Source organism: Eptatretus burgeri, chromosome 3, assembly GCF_056783735.1.
Source record: "Eptatretus burgeri isolate ZD-2024b chromosome 3, Ebu_testis_v1, whole genome shotgun sequence".
Taxonomy (NCBI): domain Eukaryota; kingdom Metazoa; phylum Chordata; class Myxini; order Myxiniformes; family Myxinidae; genus Eptatretus; species Eptatretus burgeri.
This window is the reverse complement of record NC_140963.1, coordinates 33,230,069-33,252,568: the sequence shown is the minus strand read 5'-3', so window position 1 is coordinate 33,252,568 and position 22,500 is coordinate 33,230,069. Positions and strand designations below refer to the sequence as shown.

Here is a 22,500-nt window from a genome sequence, read left to right as displayed (position 1 = left end):
GATTCAAATAAATTAAATTCCAATCAAATGGAAAACCAAATGGGTCGAGTCCTGCTTTAGAGTAATCAGAAGGAACCCGATCAAGAAAAAAGCAAAGATGAAGTCATCAGGAGGAACCTGCATAGGATTCGCATTTTAGCTGCTACTCCTCTACCCTCAAACCCATCCAAGCACAGCCAAGTGAAACTTTTTAAAGTAAAAAAAAACATAAACATTGTTTTTTGTAAAGAACCCAGATCAAAAATTTTTTTTTTCTGGCTGCCAGACCATGTGTCTGATCAAGTTGAAATTTAAAACATGTATTCTCCATCACTACTAGATCATAATTATGAAGTTTCATGTCGACTGATGAAGCGGTTCCAGAGAAAACATTATATAATATTTTTCTTCAATCCAAGATGGCTGCCAAACCATGTGACCCATCAATGATTCCATAACAAAATTGCCAAGTAAAAAGACATCGTGCAGAGCACGGAACTTCCAAAATCCACCCGTCTATCCAGAGGTTGCCATGGATATATCAAATTTTCCATTTCATTAAAATTAAAATTGACAATCTTAATCAAAGCTCAGGTTAATGGGATGAAAATTGATTATTTTTCAGATTGAAATTGATTTTGGACATTTCACCTCGAGTTTGCCTTTGACGGTTTGACCTCAAAAATAGTTGGTTTCCCAATTCCGTGATGCACTACGCAATTGCTCTTTAATACCCAGGTTAATCAGATGAGAATTGACGATTTTTCAGATGAAATTTGATGGTTTTAGAAGTTTGACCATGAGTTGACCTTTGACCATTTGATCTCAAACATAGTTGGTTTCCCAATTCAGTGATGGGCTATGCAATTGCTGTTTTACTTCCAAGTTAATAGGATGTAAATTGACGATTTTTCAGTTGAAAATTTATGATTTTCGAAGTCTGATCTTGAATTCACCTTTTGACCTCAAATACTTGGTTTCCCAATTCAGTGACGCAATATGCAAATCCTGTTCAACTTTCAGGTCAATAGAGTGAAAAATGACGATTTTAGAAATTCGACTGAAGATGACCTTTGACATCAAAACCAATCGGCTTTTCAGTTGGGACTGCCTCTACAACTTGGTAAAGTTTCATGATGATCAGGTTAGAATTGTGACCTGTAGGCAATTAACAAACAGACAGAATAACAAAATCGACTGACCAATACACTTGAAAAATCTTCGATTTTGCAAGTAACAAACTGGACTGATCAACATACTTATCAAAAAAAAAATTTGTCGCCAAGTAACACAAATGAAAAAACACTGAGTGACACTTGGGGAAATGGAATGGTATTCGGTAGAGCACATACCTTCGCCAAGCTGAACAGTTTCCATTTTGTATCCCACTGATGGGTCGGATCTGAATCCGGTCCTGAACCAAAATCGTCCTTTTGAACGAACGAAATTGAACGAATCGTCCTTTTTTTTTTAAAAAACCAAAACAAAACCTGAACCCAAAAAACTATGAATCTGGACCTGAAAGATTTGTTCATGGCATCAAGCTGAGCAAGGTGTGAGGAAGGGGTGTCAGCTCAGAGAGGAGAACAGCACTCCATCAAGCTGTGGATGAAAGCCTTGTAGGTGAATAGGAGCTCAGATGTGCCAAGGGCGGACTTTGCATGACGGAGGATGCCGAGTCGGCATCTGGCTTTGGAGGACAACTTTGAACTGTGTTTTGCCCAAGAAAGATCATGGCTGAGAGGGAGACCCAAGAGTTTGAGTGACAGAACTTCTTCAAGAGGGTTGTTGAGAAAGTAGATGGGAAGGTTTGTGCGGTGTGGTCATGAGAGAGAGAGAGAGAGAGAGAGAGAGAGAGAGAGAGAGGAGAGAGAGAGGAGAGAGAGAGGAGAGAGAGAGGAGAGAGAGAGGAGAGAGAGAGGAGAGAGAGAGGAGAGAGAGAGCGCGAGAGAGAGAGAGAGAGAGAGAGAGAGAGAGAGAGAGAGAGAGAGAGAGAGGAGAGAGAGAGGAGAGAGAGAGAGAGAGAGAGAGGAGAGAGAGAGGAGAGAGAGAGGAGAGAGAGAGGAGAGAGAGAGGAGAGAGAGAGGAGAGAGAGAGGAGAGAGAGAGGAGAGAGAGAGGAGAGAGAGAGGAGAGAGAGAGGAGAGAGAGAGGAGAGAGAGAGGAGAGAGAGAGGAGAGAGAGAGAGGAGAGAGAGAGAGGAGAGAGAGAGAGGAGAGAGAGAGAGAGGGGAGAGAGAGAGGAGAGAGGAGAGAGGAGAGAGGGAGAGAGGAGAGAGGAGAGAGGAGAGAGAGAGAGAGAGAGATAGAGAGAGAGAGAGATAGAGAGAGAGAGAGGAAGAGAGAGAGAGAGGAAGAGGAAGAGGAAGAGGAAGAGGAAGAGGAAGAGGAAGAGGAAGAGGAAGAGGAAGAGGAAGAGGAAGAGGAAGAGGAAGAGGAAGAGGAAGAGGAAGAGGAAGAGGAAGAGGAAGAGGAAGAGGAAGAGGAAGAGAGAGAGAGAGAGAGAGAGAGAGAGAGAGAGAGAGAGAGAGAGAGAGAGAGAGAGAGAGAGAGAGAGAGAGATTTTTGGGGGTTGAGAAACATATTCGAAGTGTTTGACCAGTTTTGTGATTTTCTCAAGGTCTGACAGAGGGAAGAGGCTGCTGCCTGACTGCCAGAAGGATGGGAGATGTCACAACAGAGAGTGAAGTCATCAGCAAAGAAATAACAAGGATTTTCCAGACAGTCAGAGAGATCATTGATGAAGATTAGGAATAAGATGGGACCGAGAACACTGCCTTGGTGTACTCCAGTCTTGACAGGGAGAGGAGAAGAAAGGGTTCCATTGAGAGCCACACATTGGATACGAGAGTGGAGTAGGTTAGATATCCAAGAGTGGATTTGGCCGTGGATTCCATAGGCAGACAGTTTGGAGAGCAAGGCAGGATGTTAGACTGTATCAAAAGCTCGAAATATGTCCAGAGAGATGGCCCTGATCTCATGTCTGATATTGAGGCCTCCATACATTGTTTGGAGAGCAGAAGCAGCATATCCAAGGTAGAGTGACCAGGTCTGAATCCATATTAATTATCTGAGATGAGGCTGTTGGAGAAAAGGAATGATTTTATGTCAACTGCAATGATGGATTGCATGACCTTGCTGATAATTAATTGGAAGTACAGTTCGCTAATTGGTGTGTAGTTAAGGGGATCCATTTTTGCACCTTTTTTATGCAATGCTGTGATGTTGGCTGATTTCCAAGCAGATGGAAGATGGCCTGTGATAAATGACAGGGTGAAAAGAGAAAAAAAAAAAGAGGAAACTTGTTCTGATGAAGTGTTAACGTCAGAAATGCCAGCTTTTCTTTACTCCCCATGACAGTTAACATATATATGACCTCAACACTCTTTACTTACAATGGTGGTGTTCTGTTGATTCCATCCATGTATTCTTCCAATCAATTGACACAGATCAACACCAGCCTTCATGGGCAAGCCGAGTTCTTCATTCTGCAAGAGTGAGTATCGTACTTCTGATTTATCCAGCCAGACCTTACCCAAATATCATAATATTATACCCATGTACTATTTGTATGGACTGGGAGGATGGCCTAGAGGTATGCACACTCGTCTCTAAGCTGTCTAGCCTGGGTTTGAATCCTGACCAAGCTATAAGCTGTCATCCCTGTGTTTCACAGGCTGGGTGATTCATTAATGTGTGTGCCATCCCTCGGATGGATCTCAAACTGGATGTCCTGTCTGCCTGCATTTGTAGGTCGATGTTAAAGATGCCACGGTAGCCTTCATAAAGAGAAGGTGAGCTAACACTGGCACCATGGCCAAATTTCAAATTCCTGCCCTAACTACTGCTGGCAAGGCAATGGCAAACCACACAGTACAAACTTTGTCAATAAACTACTTCAGCATCAGCTATTTTATTCCCATGCAAGGATCAACCAGAAAAGTCTCCAATTTACATCTCTGGTCACTCTGGGAGACTAGGTACAGTTTCTGGAGATTATTGACTTTATACCGAGGTGTATTGCCTGCAGAGAAAAGTCCTTTCTTCGGTGTTCCAAGATCATAATTACAGACAAGGACTTCATCCAAAGTTCCACGGAATATGGTCCTCGTTACTTTGATCTTGCAAGGCTGGTTACTTCCCCATCTTGCCCCTCAAAAGGCAATGGAATAGAATGCCCTCCAAGTTGTTGGCATCTCTCTGCAAGAGGGTCTTTGGGTCTGTTTCTCACTCACAGCAGGCAGGTTCAGTAGTCTTGTTGTCCTTTGTTGCCTCTCTTAAAGTCTTTGCTCTACCTCCCGCTTCTTTATTATGGCTACCCCAGCCCCTCCAAGTCACACTTAGTTATTCAAGAAACTAATACCTTTTTGGTCCTCCAAAAGTCTCACCTCCATTGTCCCCCAATTCTCTCATTTGTAGAACCAAATCACTGAATAAGTTACCTCTTGCTCTTTTCTCCAATACTCAAAGATTGCAAACATATCTCTACCAAATAGTCTCTTCTATACCTATCCATTAACTTTTCCATATCTTTACTGATCACATACCCCAATTTATGCCTGCCACGAACATACTGTGGTGCATCTGCTCATGCTTGTCCAATTGTTCCCCCTTATCCCTCTTTTAACTTTTTGCCCAATGCCATCCAGTTCTCATATTAGTTGAAACTTGCAATAAAATGATGTAAATGTATGCATGTACACATTCTATGAACAAAACTTGGAATGGTACTCCATGTCAAAGAGAAGTCTTTTCTTTACCAGACAATCATTTGTAATTGATTAAAAATTGATATATCCGAATAAATAATCCGGAGGAATTTTTTTTTATTATGGGAGGCAATCGACTGTCATGCCTGGATTTTCTTTGTGAATATTTTAAGATTCTGCTGTATATTTGCAAAGATGAAACCCTTGGAGCAAATGTAATCTGAAAGTTAATGGCAAAATGTAGTATACAGCAACTGCTACATTGAGGTTAAATACATGGTTTACATATTTCATGGTCAATCAAACAAATGTCAGTAAAACACCACAAAATAAAATAATAATACCATTCCTTTCACACTGTACGGAACATAGGGCTGCTGAGTCAGTTTCATTGGCAAGGAGTACAGTCAGTCCTGGACAGGTCACCACTCCGATGCAGGTTACCCCAAATGGTTATTACTCCAGTACACTGGAACTCATTTCACTGACCTGTGAAGGATGATAAGCTGAGTCAACCCCACCTGGTGTTAATTCCACAGCCAACAGGGACTCGAAATCAAGACCCTGAGATCCCAAACCAGCCACCTTAACCGCTAAGCTAATTACCAGGCTTTCAAAATAAAAGGGGCAGTCCATTTATTACAAAAATAACAGGAAAAAGAGCAATCAGAGATTGCAGACCCTCGCCAGCACTTATTTTGTGTGGTGTTTGTGTAGTTTTGTGTGGTGTATCTTGTGTGGTGTTTGTGTACTGGTGTGTTACGTAATTAATGAAAGACATAATTAGAAGTGCCACTTTATAACTGCTGGCAATGATTACCGGCTACCTAGACGTCCCGCTTTGATACAACCCTGCTTTGATTGGACACCTGACCCTGACCCATAACTTTTTTATTATTATTATTATTATTCAATTGAATTTAGAATGGAATTAAAATAAATTCAATTCAGATCAAATGGAAGACTAAATAGGTACAGTCCTACATTGTAGTCATCAGAAGGAACCAAAATAAGCAAAAACCAAAGATGAAGTCATCAGGAAGAACCTGGACAGGATTCACATTTCAGCTGCTGCTCCTCTATCATCAAACCCATCCAGGCAGACGCAAGTGAGTCTTATTAAACAACAACCCCAAAAAATCAAATTAAAACAATGTCACCCGCAGGGTGACCTGTATCTTGCCAAAAGGTGACCACGTGTGACTTCTTTAAGGTCACACTGAGGTGAACAGAGCTGCTATCCACCAGGAGCGACTCCTTGAGGAATATCTGCCTACGAGAGATTCCGATGAGAATCGTTCTACAGAGTAACCATGAAAAATATGCGTTTGCCTCATAACGTCACCAAATGACGTCATAATGTCTCAAGCTTGACATATCTAGAAAGCACTCATCGAGGTGTTCAATTTGAGATACTACACAATATGGTTCCTAAAACTTGGAAAATTTGACCTTGGGGTCAAATATGTTTGACCTCAGGCGCTAACCATGAAGGTCAAGGCCAATCGCCACCAAAAATTAATCAGCTGAGCGCCAGACCATGAACTATATTCCCATGAAGTTTGACGACGATCCGATCAAAATTACTCAAAAAATAAGGGTTTCGTCGACTCCCCTGATTTGCGACAAAGTGACCTTGACCTTTGACCTTCAAAATGTTGTGCACTGAAAGGGACCTCTATAGGCCTCTGATATGCGAAGTTACAAAAATTTCCAATGATAACTGTGCTCTGCAGAATTTTTTATACGTGATTACAGACAAACAAAAAACAAAAAACATACAAGCTGACCAACATATCTTGCAAAACTTCGTTTTGGCAAGATAAAAAATCAAAAAGAACACAGATCAAAAAAAATAAATAACTCTGGCTGCCAAACCATACATCCAATCAAGTTGACATTAAAAACATATTTCCCATCACTACCTGATCATAATTATGAAGGTCCATGTCGACTGATTAAGTGATTCCAGATAAATATTTTTCTTCAGTACAATATGGCTGCCAAACCATGTGACCTATCAATTATTCCTGAATAAACTTAGACACCCATGTCATGGGGAACATGTGTGTGAAGTTTCCCATCAATCTTTCCAGCCATTCTGGAGAAGAAGATTTTTTCATGGGTTTTTGGGTGAATCCAATATGGCTTCCAAACCATGTCACCTCTGATGTCATATTTGTGAACCTTTTGTTCCTCATGGATAGGCGGTCATACGTGCAAAGTTTTTCCTCAATCTGTTGAGCCACTTCAGAGAAGAGGATGTTTGAAGGTTTCTTGTTTTTTTAACAATATGGTTGCCGAATCACGTTATCCCGAGATGACCCTCAAAAATTATCACACTTATCAGATACAGCGTTCTACATATGGAATTATGACGACATAACGAAGGCACCTATGATGTCACAAACAAATCGCACTTATTCCCCATGAGTACTTGCAGTATACCTAGTTTCAATTTTTTTTCTTGGTGCGATTTCCGAGATACAGAGGTCCAAAGGTTTTGTTTTTCCAACATGGCTGCCACACCACATGACCTATGACGTCATAATTATCAGTAAAACATTCTACATGAGTAGTCACTCCTCTGGTGAAAATTTCGTCTCAATCTGATAAGCGGTTGAGGCGAAAAACGCAAAAGTTCTGTGCAGACATACAAACAAACTGACCCAAATGCAATACCCTCTTCTCCGGCGAGGGTGACAACAACAACGCTTGAGTTCTGCCTTTCTTCCTCATATGCAACATTCTTGATCCTACTTGAAACTCATACTGTACCTCTCTCCAACCGAGCCACTCCTCCCGTGCGTGTTGGTTGCCCTTTGTATCGAAATAAGGCTGTTCACTTGAAACATTCAACGACTTGTTCAATTCATTTGCAATGAAGAAGCTGCTACTCCTTCCATCACTCAACCTTCTTCATCTTTTTCCTTCTTCTCAATTTTTATATTTTCCATTTATCCCCACCGCCTTCCCCACTCCTTGCCATCCCCACTGGGCATAATCAATACATGGATGCCTTCTCATGACAAGCAAAACCTAGGGTTGGCAAGCTTCACAAAGTTCACATTTTGATTAATTAACTACTGTATATATGCTCAACTCAAATTTTTAAGGGTACTATGAAAATATAATTCCATTGCATTAGAAAATTCTCAAATGTGCCAATTTTGTAGCAATGACCAATTCATCGAAAACCAGCAGGTGAGGGCAAAGCTAAAATGTGAGAATATTCATACATAAAATGCATTCCTTTTTCTTTTTTACACAAGGCAAGGTGGAGGTAGCAGTGGATCTCAACAGAATTCTTCTCACTTCTCAGCTGTATGTTTCGGGGTAACATTTTGTTCAAATTTTATGGTGCTCCACTGGAATGAAAGTATGGAAAAATATCCATAAAATTTGCAGTGCTGATTACTGTGGCTTGATGGAAACGCTTTTCAAGACCATAGATGTTCAATTGTGGAAAGCATTTGTGGAAACACTTCAAGCTCGTCCTACAATAACACCAATTCTCCGTGTTATCGGATAAGGAAAACTACAGTTATCATAAATGGAGGGAGCATGAATTGAAACATACTGTTGCGGGCCGGCGGGGTCGGGTGAGAAGACCACTAGGTGGGGGAAGCTACGTCGATTCCCACCAGACTCCCCTGAATTGTAGGCCGTCGCTCACAGATAATTTCGTGACGCGATGGGTCGCTTAACTGACTGTGGACACCAATAACTCAACCGCGTGACTTAAGGTCCTCCCACCTATGGGTGAATCGGGTTACCTAATTAACCACGCAGTTTAACCACCGGGGAACCAGGCCTCGGTACGCCTTGTCCGAACCGGATCACTCTACCGGATCGGATCTCCTTTCCGGATTGGATGCAGCCGAGCAGCACTGCCAAGAACGTACCGACTAGAAGGAACGGATTGTTGGAAATAAAGACCCAGCTAAACCTGGATTCGAACCATGCTGGACCAATGAGGAAAAAGACAAAGGCGAGCTGGGAACATTTCTACAACAATTATTTATTTACAGCAAGCGAGGAAAAGCATGTGGCACAACAAAGGTTTATTGGGTATGTAATGCAGGGAAAGAGGAGAGGGGTGTGACAGTTATACAAGAAACTTACTGAAGCAGACACAGTGTAGACTTGACGCGAGATTATTCACAGTAGCAACAATAAAAGATCTTCTACAGGCTGACTTAACAGACAGGCGCCAGCACACTGAGACACACACACAGAAAAAGAAACCCCAATGAAAAGAGGACTTTTGCAGCCAGGGAGGGAGGGGGGTTGAGGTTATAGTTTTCGGTACCTGGGTGTTTCGGGGGAGGGATTATCCGTGGTGCGGCACCTCACAATAGCCTCATTGTTCCAGCCACAGCCGCACATGTGGAGATCATGTTCCGAACAGGAGGAGCTTGAGTGGAGAAGGGAGGAGTCCAGAGGGCGAGGGTGGAGCAGTAGGCGGGACCAGGCAGGAGGCTTGGTCGAAAAGCAGGAAGCGAGGTCGTGTGGGCGGAAACAAGGACAGGAGACACAGCGTGAAACACACACACAACACTCACTTACAACCCCCACGGAGGACTTCTCCTTGTTTTATAGAGCCTGGAGCTCGGGGGAGGGGCCATGCCGAACCCAACGTCATCGCCCGAGTCGGCGTTCCGAGTGGCCGCGACCCCCCAACATGGTCCGCCATCCTGAGCCGGGCTTCAGCCAGACGGTGGTATAGCCCAACCACCTGGGTGCAAAAGCGTGTACACATGACACGCCACACATGTCTTGCCCCGGGTATGGAAGCGAAAAGAGGGGCAAGAGAGGCAGATTGACCTCAGAAAAGAAAAGGTGGGAATAAAATAAAAGGGAATAATGATTTTAAAATCCTAACTAATAGCTCATTGCAATGCACTGCCTTGTCCTCCCACGACACAAAAGGAAGGGGGTCTATCTGCACGTACATTAATGGCATAACTGACTCGGGACAACTATCTGTTGTATGCATGCGGTTCCGAGAACCGCAACACTACCCCCTTCCCTTAAGCTGGACTCGACCCGAGTTGTTAACATTCGTGTGGCATGCAGGTGTAGGTTCCACTAGTACATTTTACCTACGGATCCCTGAGTGCGACATTTTGAATACATGTCCCAAAAATAAATAACCCAGTGCATTGCGTAACTAAACTAACAGACTCATTCGGACAACTTAACTACATTGCTGGAACTAAACAAACAGGTGGGTCAGGACGATACACATTTCTAATATTTACATTACCCATGGCCCAGGACCAGTGACTTAAGGAGAGAGAGCAATCAAGGCAACATTCGGGGATGAGCACAGCAGCAGGCAATCGATGATCAGGTGTCTTCAGGGCCCTCAATGGTCCTTTGTTTGTTGGTTTTATTTATTTATTTTGTTCCTGGCTGCTGGGGGCAACTCACCCTAACACGGCAGGCCACACGCCGTCTCACAGTCCATTTGAACTGGCCTTTATACACAACAAGGAGATAGATGTCCGGGCTGCACAAATGCAATCCACGGTAACGCGGCTTCCTGCAGGGCAGTCCTTGCAAATACTTTCACAAAGATGGTCCTGGCACACATGGTAGAGTTGAGTGACATGGCAAGGCAAATAAAGGCATGGGCAGGTATGGCAAATGGAGTCAAGGCAAAGGCAGAAAAAGGGATGGCAAATGCAGACCAGGTAAGGTGCAGTAAAACAAGGTCGGCACATGAAGCCGTCCGGCCTCGGTGAGGTCTCGTGAGATTGTGGAGGGAGTGTGGTTGTGTTGGCCGGTCCGAAGACGAGCTCGGTCCTACCCTACGGTCTCCCCCCAACCTATTGCCTATGCCTGTCCTTGTCCATACCCACCCCCATTAGCTTGCAACAACAAAAAACTAAATTTCGACTTCTTTTTTTGTTATAATTACATGTGTCTCTAACCCCCTTATTGTTTTTGTTTGGCTAACCTGTCCTGACTGTCTATTCCCAATCCCTAAGATCCCTCGTGAGAGGATTAAGGAAGAGACAAGTGAATCTGTCTCGAGGCCCAATGCAGCCCGAGGCCCAACGCGGAATAGCTCCCACAGGTTTCAGAAATTTCCAAGGCGAGTCCAGTGGCCTACGAACAGCGAAGGGATGGATGGTGCGAAGGGGTACACGTTGTCTATCTATCCTACCATTTATTAAACATTAATCTCTCCCCGGGGCTTTTTAACACGCCTGTCTCTTTAAACTATCAATTTGAGCAACCACGATTCCCGTCGCCTGTGTTAGTGTTCGTTATTAATTTGGGCCTTGCCCGCAAATTTTCTCCCGTGCTCTTGCACAATTTCGTGGCTGGGCAGCGTGGCTCCACTGGCAGGGCTACCCACCTGCCAAACTTGATCTTCGGCACCCCCGGGTCGCTGAGCCTGTCTCCGAGCCTACCTACTCCTTATGAACGTGGGGAATGCCCTTCCTAGCATTTTCCCCGTCGATGCCCACGTGGCATGTTGTCGCTCCGGGTCCCTTTCCCGTGTGTACCCGTGCCCATTACACGAACTCAGTCGCTTGGCCCCATAGCCTACTCTGGCAGACTACTTCGGTGGCTCCGGGTCCCTTTCCCATGGGTACCCGTGCCTATTAAACTAACTCGGTTGCTTGGACCCATGGCCTACTCTGGCCGATGACTTCAGTGCCCGGGGTGCCCTCTACTCAATAAGCATATTTCACCAGCCACGCTCCCAGCTGGTCAATAGCCTCCTGCACCCAACAAAAGATTTCGTACCTTCGTTCAACACCAACAAAAAAATGACATCCAATTGGTTAATTTAACTCACCCACGAACTTTTTTTATTTTTTGAATACCTTGTCGAGGCTCGTGCTCGAGCAAACACACAACGCACAGCAAGTGGGGCATGAGATAAGAGGGGAGGGAGTGGGAAGGACAAAACAGTGGGGAACAGAGACATTAGGAGATCTGAGCAAGGGAGAGGGATGGGATGGGGAACATGGGGAATAGAAGATGGACATTACAGGGACTTTCAAGAAGGAAAGCAGGGAATTTGAAGGAGGTGGGCTTAGGTGGATTATCCGGGGTAGAAAAGATCGAGGATTTGGATGGGGGATGATAAGAGGTGGTGATGAACAGCTGTTTTGAAGGCCTGGGGGGAAGAATGGGAATGAATAGAGTGAGGGAGTTTATTCCAAAGGCGGGGAAAAAGAGGAATGAAAGAGTGAAGGTGAGCAGTGATTCGTGATTTTGGTAGTTTTACTAGAAGGGGGATGTTAGCTGACCGTGAGCGCGCTGTGGAAATGTGGTGGGGACAAATCGCAGAGAGAGCAGGGGGGGGTGAGGCTGGAGAGGAGATGGTAGAAGACAGAAAGACCACCGACCAACCTGCGGTGATTACGTGAGAGGCCCAAAGACTCAGCCTCATTGCGGGAGATGCCAATGATCCGAAATGCCTTGGTTTCTACAGCGTGAAGCTGAGAAAGGTGGGAGGCAGGAGCACCAGCCCAGAGAGGAGAGCAGCACTCCACCAGGCTGTGGACAAAAGCTTTGTATGTGGTCAGGAGCTCAGGTGGGCCGAGGAAGGACTTTGCACGACAGAGGATTCCCAGTCGGCGACTGGCTTTGGAGGCGAGGTTTGAAATGTGGCTTTCCCAGGAAAGGTCATGGCAGATAGTGAGACCCAGAAGCTTGAAAGAAGGGACTTCTTCCAGAGGATTGTTGAGAAAGTGGATGGGGGGGGGGGGTTCTAAACGGTCCTTTTGAAGAGACATAGTGAGAGTGTGAGATTTGTCCGGATTGAAAGACATGTTCCACGTGTTAGACCAGTTTGTGATTTTCTCCAGATCTGCAGTGAGCGAAGGAGCTGCTGATTGCCGGTCTGAGGGATGACCGATGGTACAGCAGAGGGTGGCGTCATCAGCAAAGAGATATAGAGGATTTTCCAGAGTCAGAGAGATCAATGATGAAAACCAGAAAAAGAATGGGGCCCAGAACGCTCCCTTGAGGAATTCCAGCCTGGACAGGAAGAGGGGATGAAAGAACTCCATTTCAGGCCACTTCAGTGAACCAAGGGCGGGAGGATGGGTAGGACAACTGAAGACGAGAGGGGATAAATCTGTGCATGAGGGAGAGCAAGTTTCTTTGAAAGAATTCCCAGGATGAGTTGATGTTGGAGAAAGTAGCGATAGGAGACCAGTCTACAAGTTTGTTGGCTGCTTGGAGACCCTGCCAGTCGGCTTGAGTGAAATGCCAGACTCGACAGCGGCGAGGTGGTTCTGATAATAGCCAAAGAGATGTCCACTTTGACAAGGACGTGGTCAGAAGAACCAATTGGAGCGATGGAAGAGCAGCAGATATTGTCAGGGAAATTTGTCAAAATCAGATCCAGAAGAGATGGAGTACCATTTGTTGAGATCCGGGTCGGGAAGTTAACCGATTGAGTCAGTCCCAATGAGTTGCAGAAAGCTTTTGCTGAAGTGCCATGACAGGTGAGAGAGGTACCCACACCTAGCCAACTGGCATGATGACAATTGAAGTCGCTGCATATGAGGAAGAGAGAGTTTGGATGAGAAGATAGAAGTTGGTCCATGTTTTCGGATAGTGAGGTGTAGATGAAGTCATCACTGTTAGGTGGACGGTACAGTACACATATAAACATGAGGTAGGAGTGGGGGGGAAGCCGTAGCCAGAGGTATTCCTGGGGGTGTGGGGGAGTGTGGGCAGTGCATGGAGAGTGAGGAATAGAGTCTTTGATGAAGAGAGCAACTCCTCCACCAGGACGAGGCTCAGGTCTGTCACACCGGAGGAGGGAGTAACCAGGCAGAGATACTTGTGAGTCAAACACGTCTTGGGGGAGGAAAGTTTCTGTTAGGCAGATTATGTCTGGTTTTTCAGTAGCAACCTGTATGGAAAGATCTGAAAGATTTGAGCGAAGGCCCCAGATATTTGAGGTCCACACTTTTAATGAAGAGGTCAGGGAGGAGGCTTTGGGTGCAGGGGGTGGGGGTGGGGGGAAGGGCAGGGTAGGACAAGAGACGAGGGGGAGAGGTAAGGAGGGTTGTTGAAAGAATGTGGGGGATTGCAGAATAGCTCAGGGAGGGTCCAGATGAGAAGGAGAAAAGGCTCTGTGGTGCTGGGGGAGAGGGGGCAAGAGAGAGGAAGAAGGAAGTTGAGGATTTGAGGAGGTGGAGTGAAGAGATGGATGTGAGAGGGCAGTGGAAGGAGGCAGCTTTGTGGATGAAAGGGGGGGCAACTTTGAGAAGGATGAGTGGTGGGAGAAAGGTGAGGGGAGTTTTTGAGAGGTGAGAGGGAGGCTTGGAGGGAGAAGAGTGGGATGGTTGCTTTGAGAGTGAAGGGTGAGAGGGGTGAGTTGGCACTGAAGTTGGAAAAAAAGAATGGTTGATGGAACGCAAACATTCATAGCAAACTGGTTTTTTTTTTAAAGTTTTAGGTCAGAGATGCGATTAAACACGTTTCTTGATGGATGCAATAAAGGCGAATTCAGAGAATGGAGAGAAGAAACGCTGTAACAGTTGGATTTTTTAGGCAAGGTATGAAGGAGAGGTCGAATTGAGAGCAGTCCGTTTTAATAGTAGAAGTGTCGTGCATTATGATACAATAAAGAGTACCACACGTGTGAAAGAGCAGTCTGTCTGTTTAAATAGTAGAAGAGTAGTGCATTATGATACAATAAAGAGTAACACACGTGTGAAAGAGGAAGATGAAGCATTATAAGAGATCGTTTTTGTTGTTATTATTAATGTTTGAGAGAGTTTTCAACAGATTAGGTCGTGGAAGTGTTGTGGAAAAAAATGAGGAAGAAGAAGAGGCAGAAGAGGAGATGAAGAATAATAAGAAGAAGAATCTTGACTCGTGAGTGTGCAAGGAGAAAGGTAGCGTTTTTTTATTTTATTTTGTATTTTTCTTGATAAGAAATAGAGTGATTAGTTGGGAGGGATGGGGGACGTTAGGAAAGTGGGCGGGGAAGATAGAAGTTGAAGGTGATGGGGAGAAAAAACAAATAAACACGATCGTACACCGAGGGGAACTGGTAGGCCTCAAGCCTCAAGGGTAGGCCTCAAGCACCCGGTAAGACAAGGTCGACGAAAAATCACAAAATAGCACGATTTTTGAAACAAAACCGAACTAGGAATACACATGTAGGTGAGAAAATAAACAGTTAAAGCGGGACAGATAACGACCGGAAACTTAACTTTAAGATCATCAGCAGAGAGCCCCGGAGGAGACCTGTCGATGCTCCAAACCCAGAACCGGAAGAACAAACCTATTACTACACTAACCCCGGGTTCCCTTGGGTGGGATTCACTCCTCCCCCCAATCATTCGTTTGCACCATGCATTCCACATTCACTCCATGTATATTTTTCTCTGTTATTTTCACGCCAACACTGACACTCTACGCGCTGCGTTCCCCTAATTAGCTCATGCTCCCCGTCATCCCTTATTCTAATTCATGTTCCATTTAACTCCCGGTAGCTAAGCTTCGTCCCCATTACACGTTCCATGTCTGTCCATGTCTCCAATCCATTTCTAAATTCTAACCTAAATTCCCCCTAACTCGTGTTACTGGGCCCCATGGAGTACTGCGCATGCCCCACGAGGCTGGTCTATCTAATGCTAAACCCTTCCCCTAATTAATGCTCCTTTGCCCCCGGATGAGGATGTTCGCTACATTCTGCCCAGGCATCGTCTACTCGTGGCAAGGCTCGACGAGCCTTGCGTCTCCAGGGCCGCGGTTTACAGTACATTCGTCCCTTTCGTTTGGCCGATACATGAGGCCGTAATGTCGCCCCATTAATTGCATTAAACGCTCACTTTCGGGCTATCGCCCATTAGAGCCACCGTGCGTAACACACCTACCATTCGTGCTGCGAAATCCCCGCTGACTCCACTCGCACACGGCCCGCTCCACGAGGCCTGCCATGCACACCGGCCTGGCTGTGTCATCCCTGGGACTCGCTCCGCGCATCCCGCGAACACCTCTCGCGGCGCGCAGCACGTCGGGCCCCGTACACCTGCTTACATGGCGATATGTGTTTTATGAATCCGCTCGACCCCTCAATTTGCCTCCATTTTAGCCGTCCGCGCTCTGTTCTGGTACCGGGCACGGATCGTTTCAACGCGGCTTCCCGTCATGCAATCGTCCGCGCTTAGGCCGTTTGCAAAACACGGAACGGATCTCGCACGCAGCGGCCCGCGGAGCCGGCGCGGTTCCCGAAATAATTCCGACCGTCTCATGAGGCTCGCCATTCCCGTCCGTTACACGACCCACAACTCCCGTCTGGGTTAGTCCGTGTCCCATTTTCTCACGTGCACTCACACATGCCATTTGCACTACTCACACGTTTTGACGCACACTGCGGCACAATCACGCTGGGCGCTTGTGTTAGCCCACGAGATCCCGGGGCTTCTATCCCCCCAAGGCTCGGCACGTGCTCTTTCGCACCAGGCAACCACTCGACCTCGCACGGCCTTACCGGACTCACCTCGTCACGGTCTGCCTTGAGGGAGCATATCGTCTCCTCTTGTTCCTGTGGGAGGTTAATCCGACCCTCGCACTGGGTCTCAAAACATTCCACATGCTCGATCTCAATGTCCCTTACCATTTCTATTTGTGCCTGCTCCTCTTTTACTTGATGTAATTCATTCACCTCTTTTGATTTCTGTGTCTCTTTCACCTCTCTTAATTCCTGCGTCTCATTTATGATGCCCAATTCCTGGCTCTTTGTCTCTCCCTGTCCGAGTTGACAGGTTTCTCTCTTGACTATCATGGTTTCACTCGTCACCTCGACCTTGCCCGTCGTCATCGCGGTCTGAACAGCTTCCACACTCCCCCTCGACTCGGTAAAATCCAGATTCATTTTTCTGATATCACCTGTTATGTCAGTGTTTGCATATTCTCATTTACCTCTGCCATTGGTGTTTGCAAGTTTTGCATATTCCCATTCATTGTTTGCATATTCCCATCCATTCGGTTTTGCCCCTGTTCCATCATTTGTTTTATCATCTCCACCATCTGGTTCATGTCAAAATGGCTTGGGCGAAGCTGATCTGCTATGATCGGGTGTGGATTCAATAGGGATCGCGAGGTCCTCTGTGAGGGAAATTTGATGCAGGGGGTCCTCAAGGATTGTCGCTGTTGCCCCCAATGTTACCTCTGGGTATGGCTGCAGGGAAAGATCTCCCTCAAAACTGTCGTCCTGAGCCAAGGATTCCTCTATCATTGTTTCAGAACCCACCTGAACCAGGTCCGATATTTGCCTAAAATTTGAATCCTGCTCTTAATTTCAGGGGAAAGGCGGGGGGGGGGGGTTGCTAAGCACACCACTGGCTCGAATCCCGTTCCAGATACCAAATTGTTGCGGGTACGAATCCAGTAAATTTTTATGGTCAATCCCACTCCTGAAACCAAACTGTTGCGGGCCGGCGGGGTCGGGTGAGAAGACCACTAGGTAGGGGAAGCTACGTCGATTCCCACCAAACTCCTCGGAATTGTAGGTCGTCGCTCACAGATAATTCAGTGACACGGCGGGTCGCTTAACCGACCGTGGACACCAATAACTCAACTGCGTGACCTCCCGCCTATGGGTGAATCGAGTTACCTAATTAACCATGCAATTTAACTACCGGGGAACCACACCCTCGGTACGCCTTGTCCGAACCGGATCACTCTATCGGATCGGATCTCCTTTCCGGATCGGATGCAGCCGAGCGGCACTGCCAAGGATCTATCTGCAAGAAGGAATGGATTGTTGGGAATAAAGACCTGACTAAAACTGGATTCGAACCATGCTGGACCAATGAGGGAAAAGACAAAGGCGAGCTGGGAACATTTCTACAACAATTATTTACTTACAGCAAGCGAGGAAAAGATGCGGCACAACAAAGGTTTATTGGGTGTGTAACGCAGGGAAAGAGGTGAGGGGTGTGGGGGGGTGCGACAATTATACAAGCAACTTACTAAAGGACGTGTAGTCCTCCGTATGTTGTGTAGTGTAGTCCACACATACTTATGGATGTTGTCTTACTTGGAACCTCCTTATCATTACTGATGAGTCAACATATCAAATAGCATTTTTAACACGTTCGGTTAACCCTTTGCGTGCTGCATTGTTTATGGCCGCATGGTTCCCTGTTGTTTAATTTAATTAAAATAAAATTTTTAAGAGGGATGTGAATTTCAAGTATTATTTCCAAAAAAAACACAAATTGGGTGTCAAGTTCGACGAATAACCAAAATTAAAGCAAACAAACAAAAAGTTTCATATATTTTTATCTCAACACAAATCTGTGACCACAGCACACAAAGGGTTAAAAAAAAAAAAACTTGCATGTTCGATTCCTACCAACCCGTGTTTTTGTCACCTTCAATTTGCCAGGTATGCATATTGGGCCTGTTACCTTGCACCTGCTGAGGCTGGGAACTCGTACACCCTTGAAGTCATACACCACTTAAGGTGGCTTGAGACATTCCCCATTACGCTCTCAGGAAGCAGGCGTGATAGCACAAGCCTTTGTAAAAGGATTTGTTCCTCATTGACACTCACAGATAGACATGCAAATTGTTTGTCAAGTACAACATGCTGTCTTTTGATAAAACCAGTCAGCAAAGCAACGGGAGGCACGCCTTGTAAAAATATTATGAACATTCCACCGTCCCTCAATCACACAAAGAAGAAGCAGGACATCGAGCATTTCACCTTCGGAGGATATTTTTCCATTCCAAATCGTACATTGGCAATAATGTTAATGGCATAATAATAATATTATGATATTGTAACAAAATAATAATATCAAAAGGAATAATAATAATAATAAAGATTAATAACATGTCCTCTCTCCCAGCACCACCCCTCCCATCCTGGTTGAGTGTAAAGCATCATAGGCTGAGCGAGTGTGAAAATGTATAATTAAGGCGAAAAGGAGTCTCAGTACAAATGGAACCCATGTATGTCGAATGGTGTGCACATACACATACACATGACCCCCACTTGACTGCTCCCGTAAATAACGGGTGTTTCTAGTTAGGGTACTGAAGGGGTACCCAATTATTATTTCTGCACGGATTATTTTTCTTTTCGGTGGAGGAGATTATCTTTTCACCCCTGTTTGTCTGTCTGTTTCTGAGTAGGATATCTCAAAAGGTTATGGACGGATTCAGACGAAACTTGGTGGATAGATGTGGATGCGGATGAAACTTGGGTATGTGACAAATGCGAATTGATTCGATTTGGGTGAACATCCAGATCTGGATGGCAGTGGAACGAGAATTTTTTAAGTGATTCTTCAACATTGAAGGATAGGGCCAAAAACGATACATAGCACGATATCTCAAAACGTTGTGGATGGGTTATGAAATAAAAACTTGGTGGATGAGTTGAGTGGGTGACAAGAACAAACCGATTAGATATTAGTATATATCTGGATGCAGATCTGGCCTATTTGTGGGATACAAAACGTAAACTGTTCAGCCAGGCAGATAGATGTATGTGCTCTCCCGAGTGCCCTTCGAGTTACCCTTGCCAGAGGAGAGGGCTTTGCATTTGGGTACGTTTTTTGTTTGTCGGTTTGTTACTTACGAAATCTAAAGATTTCGTAAGTATATTGATGACTTCCGTCCTCTGTGTGTTTGTTTGTAGGCACAATAACTCGAGAACGGAAGAAGCTACCAATGTCAAATTACACCACGTGATTCAGGAGGGTGATGGCTTGCGCTGATTAGATTTTGGTCAAAATCGGTCAAAGGTCAAGGTCACAGTGAGGTCAAACATAATTCTATAAATTCATGTGGAGAAATGGAGTATTTTTGCTTCGGTCGACGTTACAAGTTCGTTTTAACTTCGATTTTAATGTTGTCTTCGGTTTTTGCGATCGCTTAGGATGCTTAACACTCAGTTGTCGAAATTCTGGTAAAAATCGGATGTTTTGGAGACGTTTTAAGATTGTATAAAAATATTTCACCCGCCGCGTCACGGCTCGTCACGTGGTGCAGCACGCTCGAGCAGACGCGTCGTTGAGTCACATAAAGGTTTTCCGTGTGCGCGCTGACGTCATCGTGATCGCCCCGGCGTCCTTTCGAGTTAGGGGGGCCGTCGAGTGTGACCTTTATGTAACGTTAATCTGCGGAAACTCGAGAACGGAAGAAGCTACCAATGTCAAGTTACACCCCCATGATTCAGGAGGGTGATGGCTAGCGCTGATTATATTTTGGTCAAAATCAGTCAAAGGTCAAGGTCACAGTGAGGTCAAACATTCGATTTTTGATGGTTTGGTGCAGAATCATCGTCGAAACTTCTGGTTTGCGTCGCTACCTTCTCCAGAGACAGCTTTTATTAGACAAGGTCAGAGGTCAAGTTGACGATTTCGTAAGTACCAGTCTATGACTGCTTGTTTGTTTGTTTGTTTGTCCGCACAGAACGTGAGCATAGTTTTTCTCTGCAACTGCTTGTCGGATTTACACAAAATTTTCACCATATGAACGACTACTCATGTAGAATGTTTTAATGATAATTATGACGTCATAAGTCATGTGGTATGGCAGAAATGTTGGAAAAAAAGAAAAACTTTGGACCTCTGTATTTTCAAAACCATATCGTGAAAAAAATTGAAGCTTGGCACTTGGCAAGTCCTCCGCATGGGGAATAATTGTGATTTTTATGCCTTCCGTGACGAAGTCGCCCTTGGCATTATGTTTTCAGGTTGTCTGTCCATCTGAACATCCATCCATGCCAATTTTCTGTTTTCTCGGTGACCACTTATCCGATTGACACAAAATTATCACCAAAGGTGCGACTACTCATTCAGAATGTGTTTATGATGATTATGACGTCGGAGGTCACGTGGTGTGGCAGCCATGTTGGAAAAAAGAAAAACTTTGGACCTCAATCTCTAAAACCGCTCCATGGAAAAAATAGAAACTTGGCAGATGTGATGTACTCCCCATGGGAAACAAGGGTAATATTTTTGATTATGTCATCGGTGGCTTCGTTATGACGTCAAAATTGCATACATCAGCTTTAATTGATCAGTATGAAAAATTTTGAGGTTCATATAGGGCTAAATTGTAATAGGGTAAAAAAAATTGATGATGTCATCGGTCACGTAGTTTGGCAGCCATATTGTTTTTAACATAAAACATTAAAAAAATCTTCTTCTCTGAAACGACTGAACAGATCGAGGTAAAACTTTACAGGTATGATCGCCTTTCCATGAGGACTAAAAAGTTCTCAAACTATGATGTCAAGGACACATGGTTTGGCAACCATATTGGATTTACCCTCAAACCTCTAAGAATCATCTTCTATAGAAAGGCTTGACAGATGGAGGGGAAACTTCACTCCCATGTTCCCCAATCATTGGGTATACCAGGGTGTTCATGAATAATTAATATGTCACATGGACTGGCAGCCATATTGGATTGAACAAAAACCTTTGAAAAATTATTTCTCTTGAACCGCTGCATCAATTGACTTTGAACTTCACAATCATGATCTAGTCGTGATGGAGAATATAGGATTTAAATTCCAACCTGATCGGAAGCATGGTCTGGCAGCCAGAATTAATAAATATCTTGAATCTGGGTTCTGTTTGATTTTTTTTTTAAGGTGGCTCACTTGGCTCACCTGAATGGCTTTGAGGGTAGAGGAGTATCAGCTGAAACCCATATCCTATCCAGGTTCCTCCTGATGACTTCATCTTTGCCTTTTGCTTGTTTGGGCTCTTTCTGAAGACTCTGATGCAGTACTGTTTGGTCTTCCATTTGATTTTTTAATTGAATTTATTTTCATCGCATTTTGAGTTGGATTGAATAATAATATATTGTTGCAGGCCGGGCGTTGGTGACGAGCACGACCGCCAGGTGGAGCAGGCGGGTCGGCTCCGCCAATCACCCGGAATTTAGATCGTACTTTTTCGGAAAACTCCGAAAAGTACAGGTCCCTTATCGGACCGTGAAGCGTCAATATTTCCACCATGAGGTGCAGGGTTATTTGCCAATTTTCAAAATACCGAGATGTCCATGTGGCGATTTACCGAGTCACCACACCCTTGACGGCACCCGTACGGAACGAGCCGCTAGCGCACTCGAATCACGTGTGACCCGAGCGGACGGTCACCAAAGTCCCGTCGGTCCAAATGTCCCCTTTACAGTGGCACAACGGCCTTGCTAATTTTCCAACACGCAGCATGCTAAGCCAATGAAGGAAATGACATGAACGAGCTGATACATTTCACAAATGGGAATATTTATTAACAAGAGGGAAATGAGGGGAGATCGTAAGGGCAGAGTTATCCGAATATTGATAAATGCAGTCCATGTTCAAGCAAAAAGCACTTAACAGTTGCTACTTATAGACGGGCCCACACACAGACAGAAATGGACCCCAATGGTCTTTATTGAAGTCTTCCAGCTCGAGGAAAGGGAGCTGGAGACCAGAGCCTGCGCTTGGACCCGGTCGACGATCCAGCTCGACGGGACTTGAACCTGCAACATGATGCTACTCCAAGCACCAGGGATGGAGGAAAAGCGTCGGACGCCAGGTGGACGAGACGAGAGACGGCCCAAGCACTGCCAAGCCGACCAGACCAAACGAGTCGATCTCCGGCACCTCGAACCCGATCGCAGCCAAGCCGACCAGACCAGATGAGTCGATCTCCGGCACCTCAAACCAGATCGCTCAACCCTGATGGTCTTTCCAAGGCCCAGGCATTTCTTATATTGCATTTCTCCTGTGGGCTAGGGTGTCGTGGGGAGGATCGCCGTCTGAGACGTCTCGCCTCCCATTGGTCCGGGGTTCGTGAGAAA

At 45.2% G+C, this 22,500-nt stretch overlaps 1 protein-coding gene across 3 annotated transcripts in view; it reads right to left on the bottom strand.

Annotated features, from left to right (window-relative positions):
• Positions 1-22,500, bottom strand: part of LOC147029651 (zinc finger E-box-binding homeobox 2-like) — a 313,528-nt gene that overhangs the window by 288,896 nt on the left and 2,132 nt on the right. For 2 of the 3 annotated variants that reach the window (XM_085872852.1, XM_085872855.1), the window contains exons 1-2: positions 15,558-15,778; positions 3,373-3,465 (exon numbers count right to left, since the gene is read on the bottom strand). The gene's annotated coding sequence lies outside the window, so the exon portion shown is untranslated. Of the gene's footprint in view, positions 1-3,372; positions 3,466-15,557; positions 15,779-22,500 lie in introns of those variants that run through there. The other variant, XM_085872853.1, reaches the window with a different exon arrangement.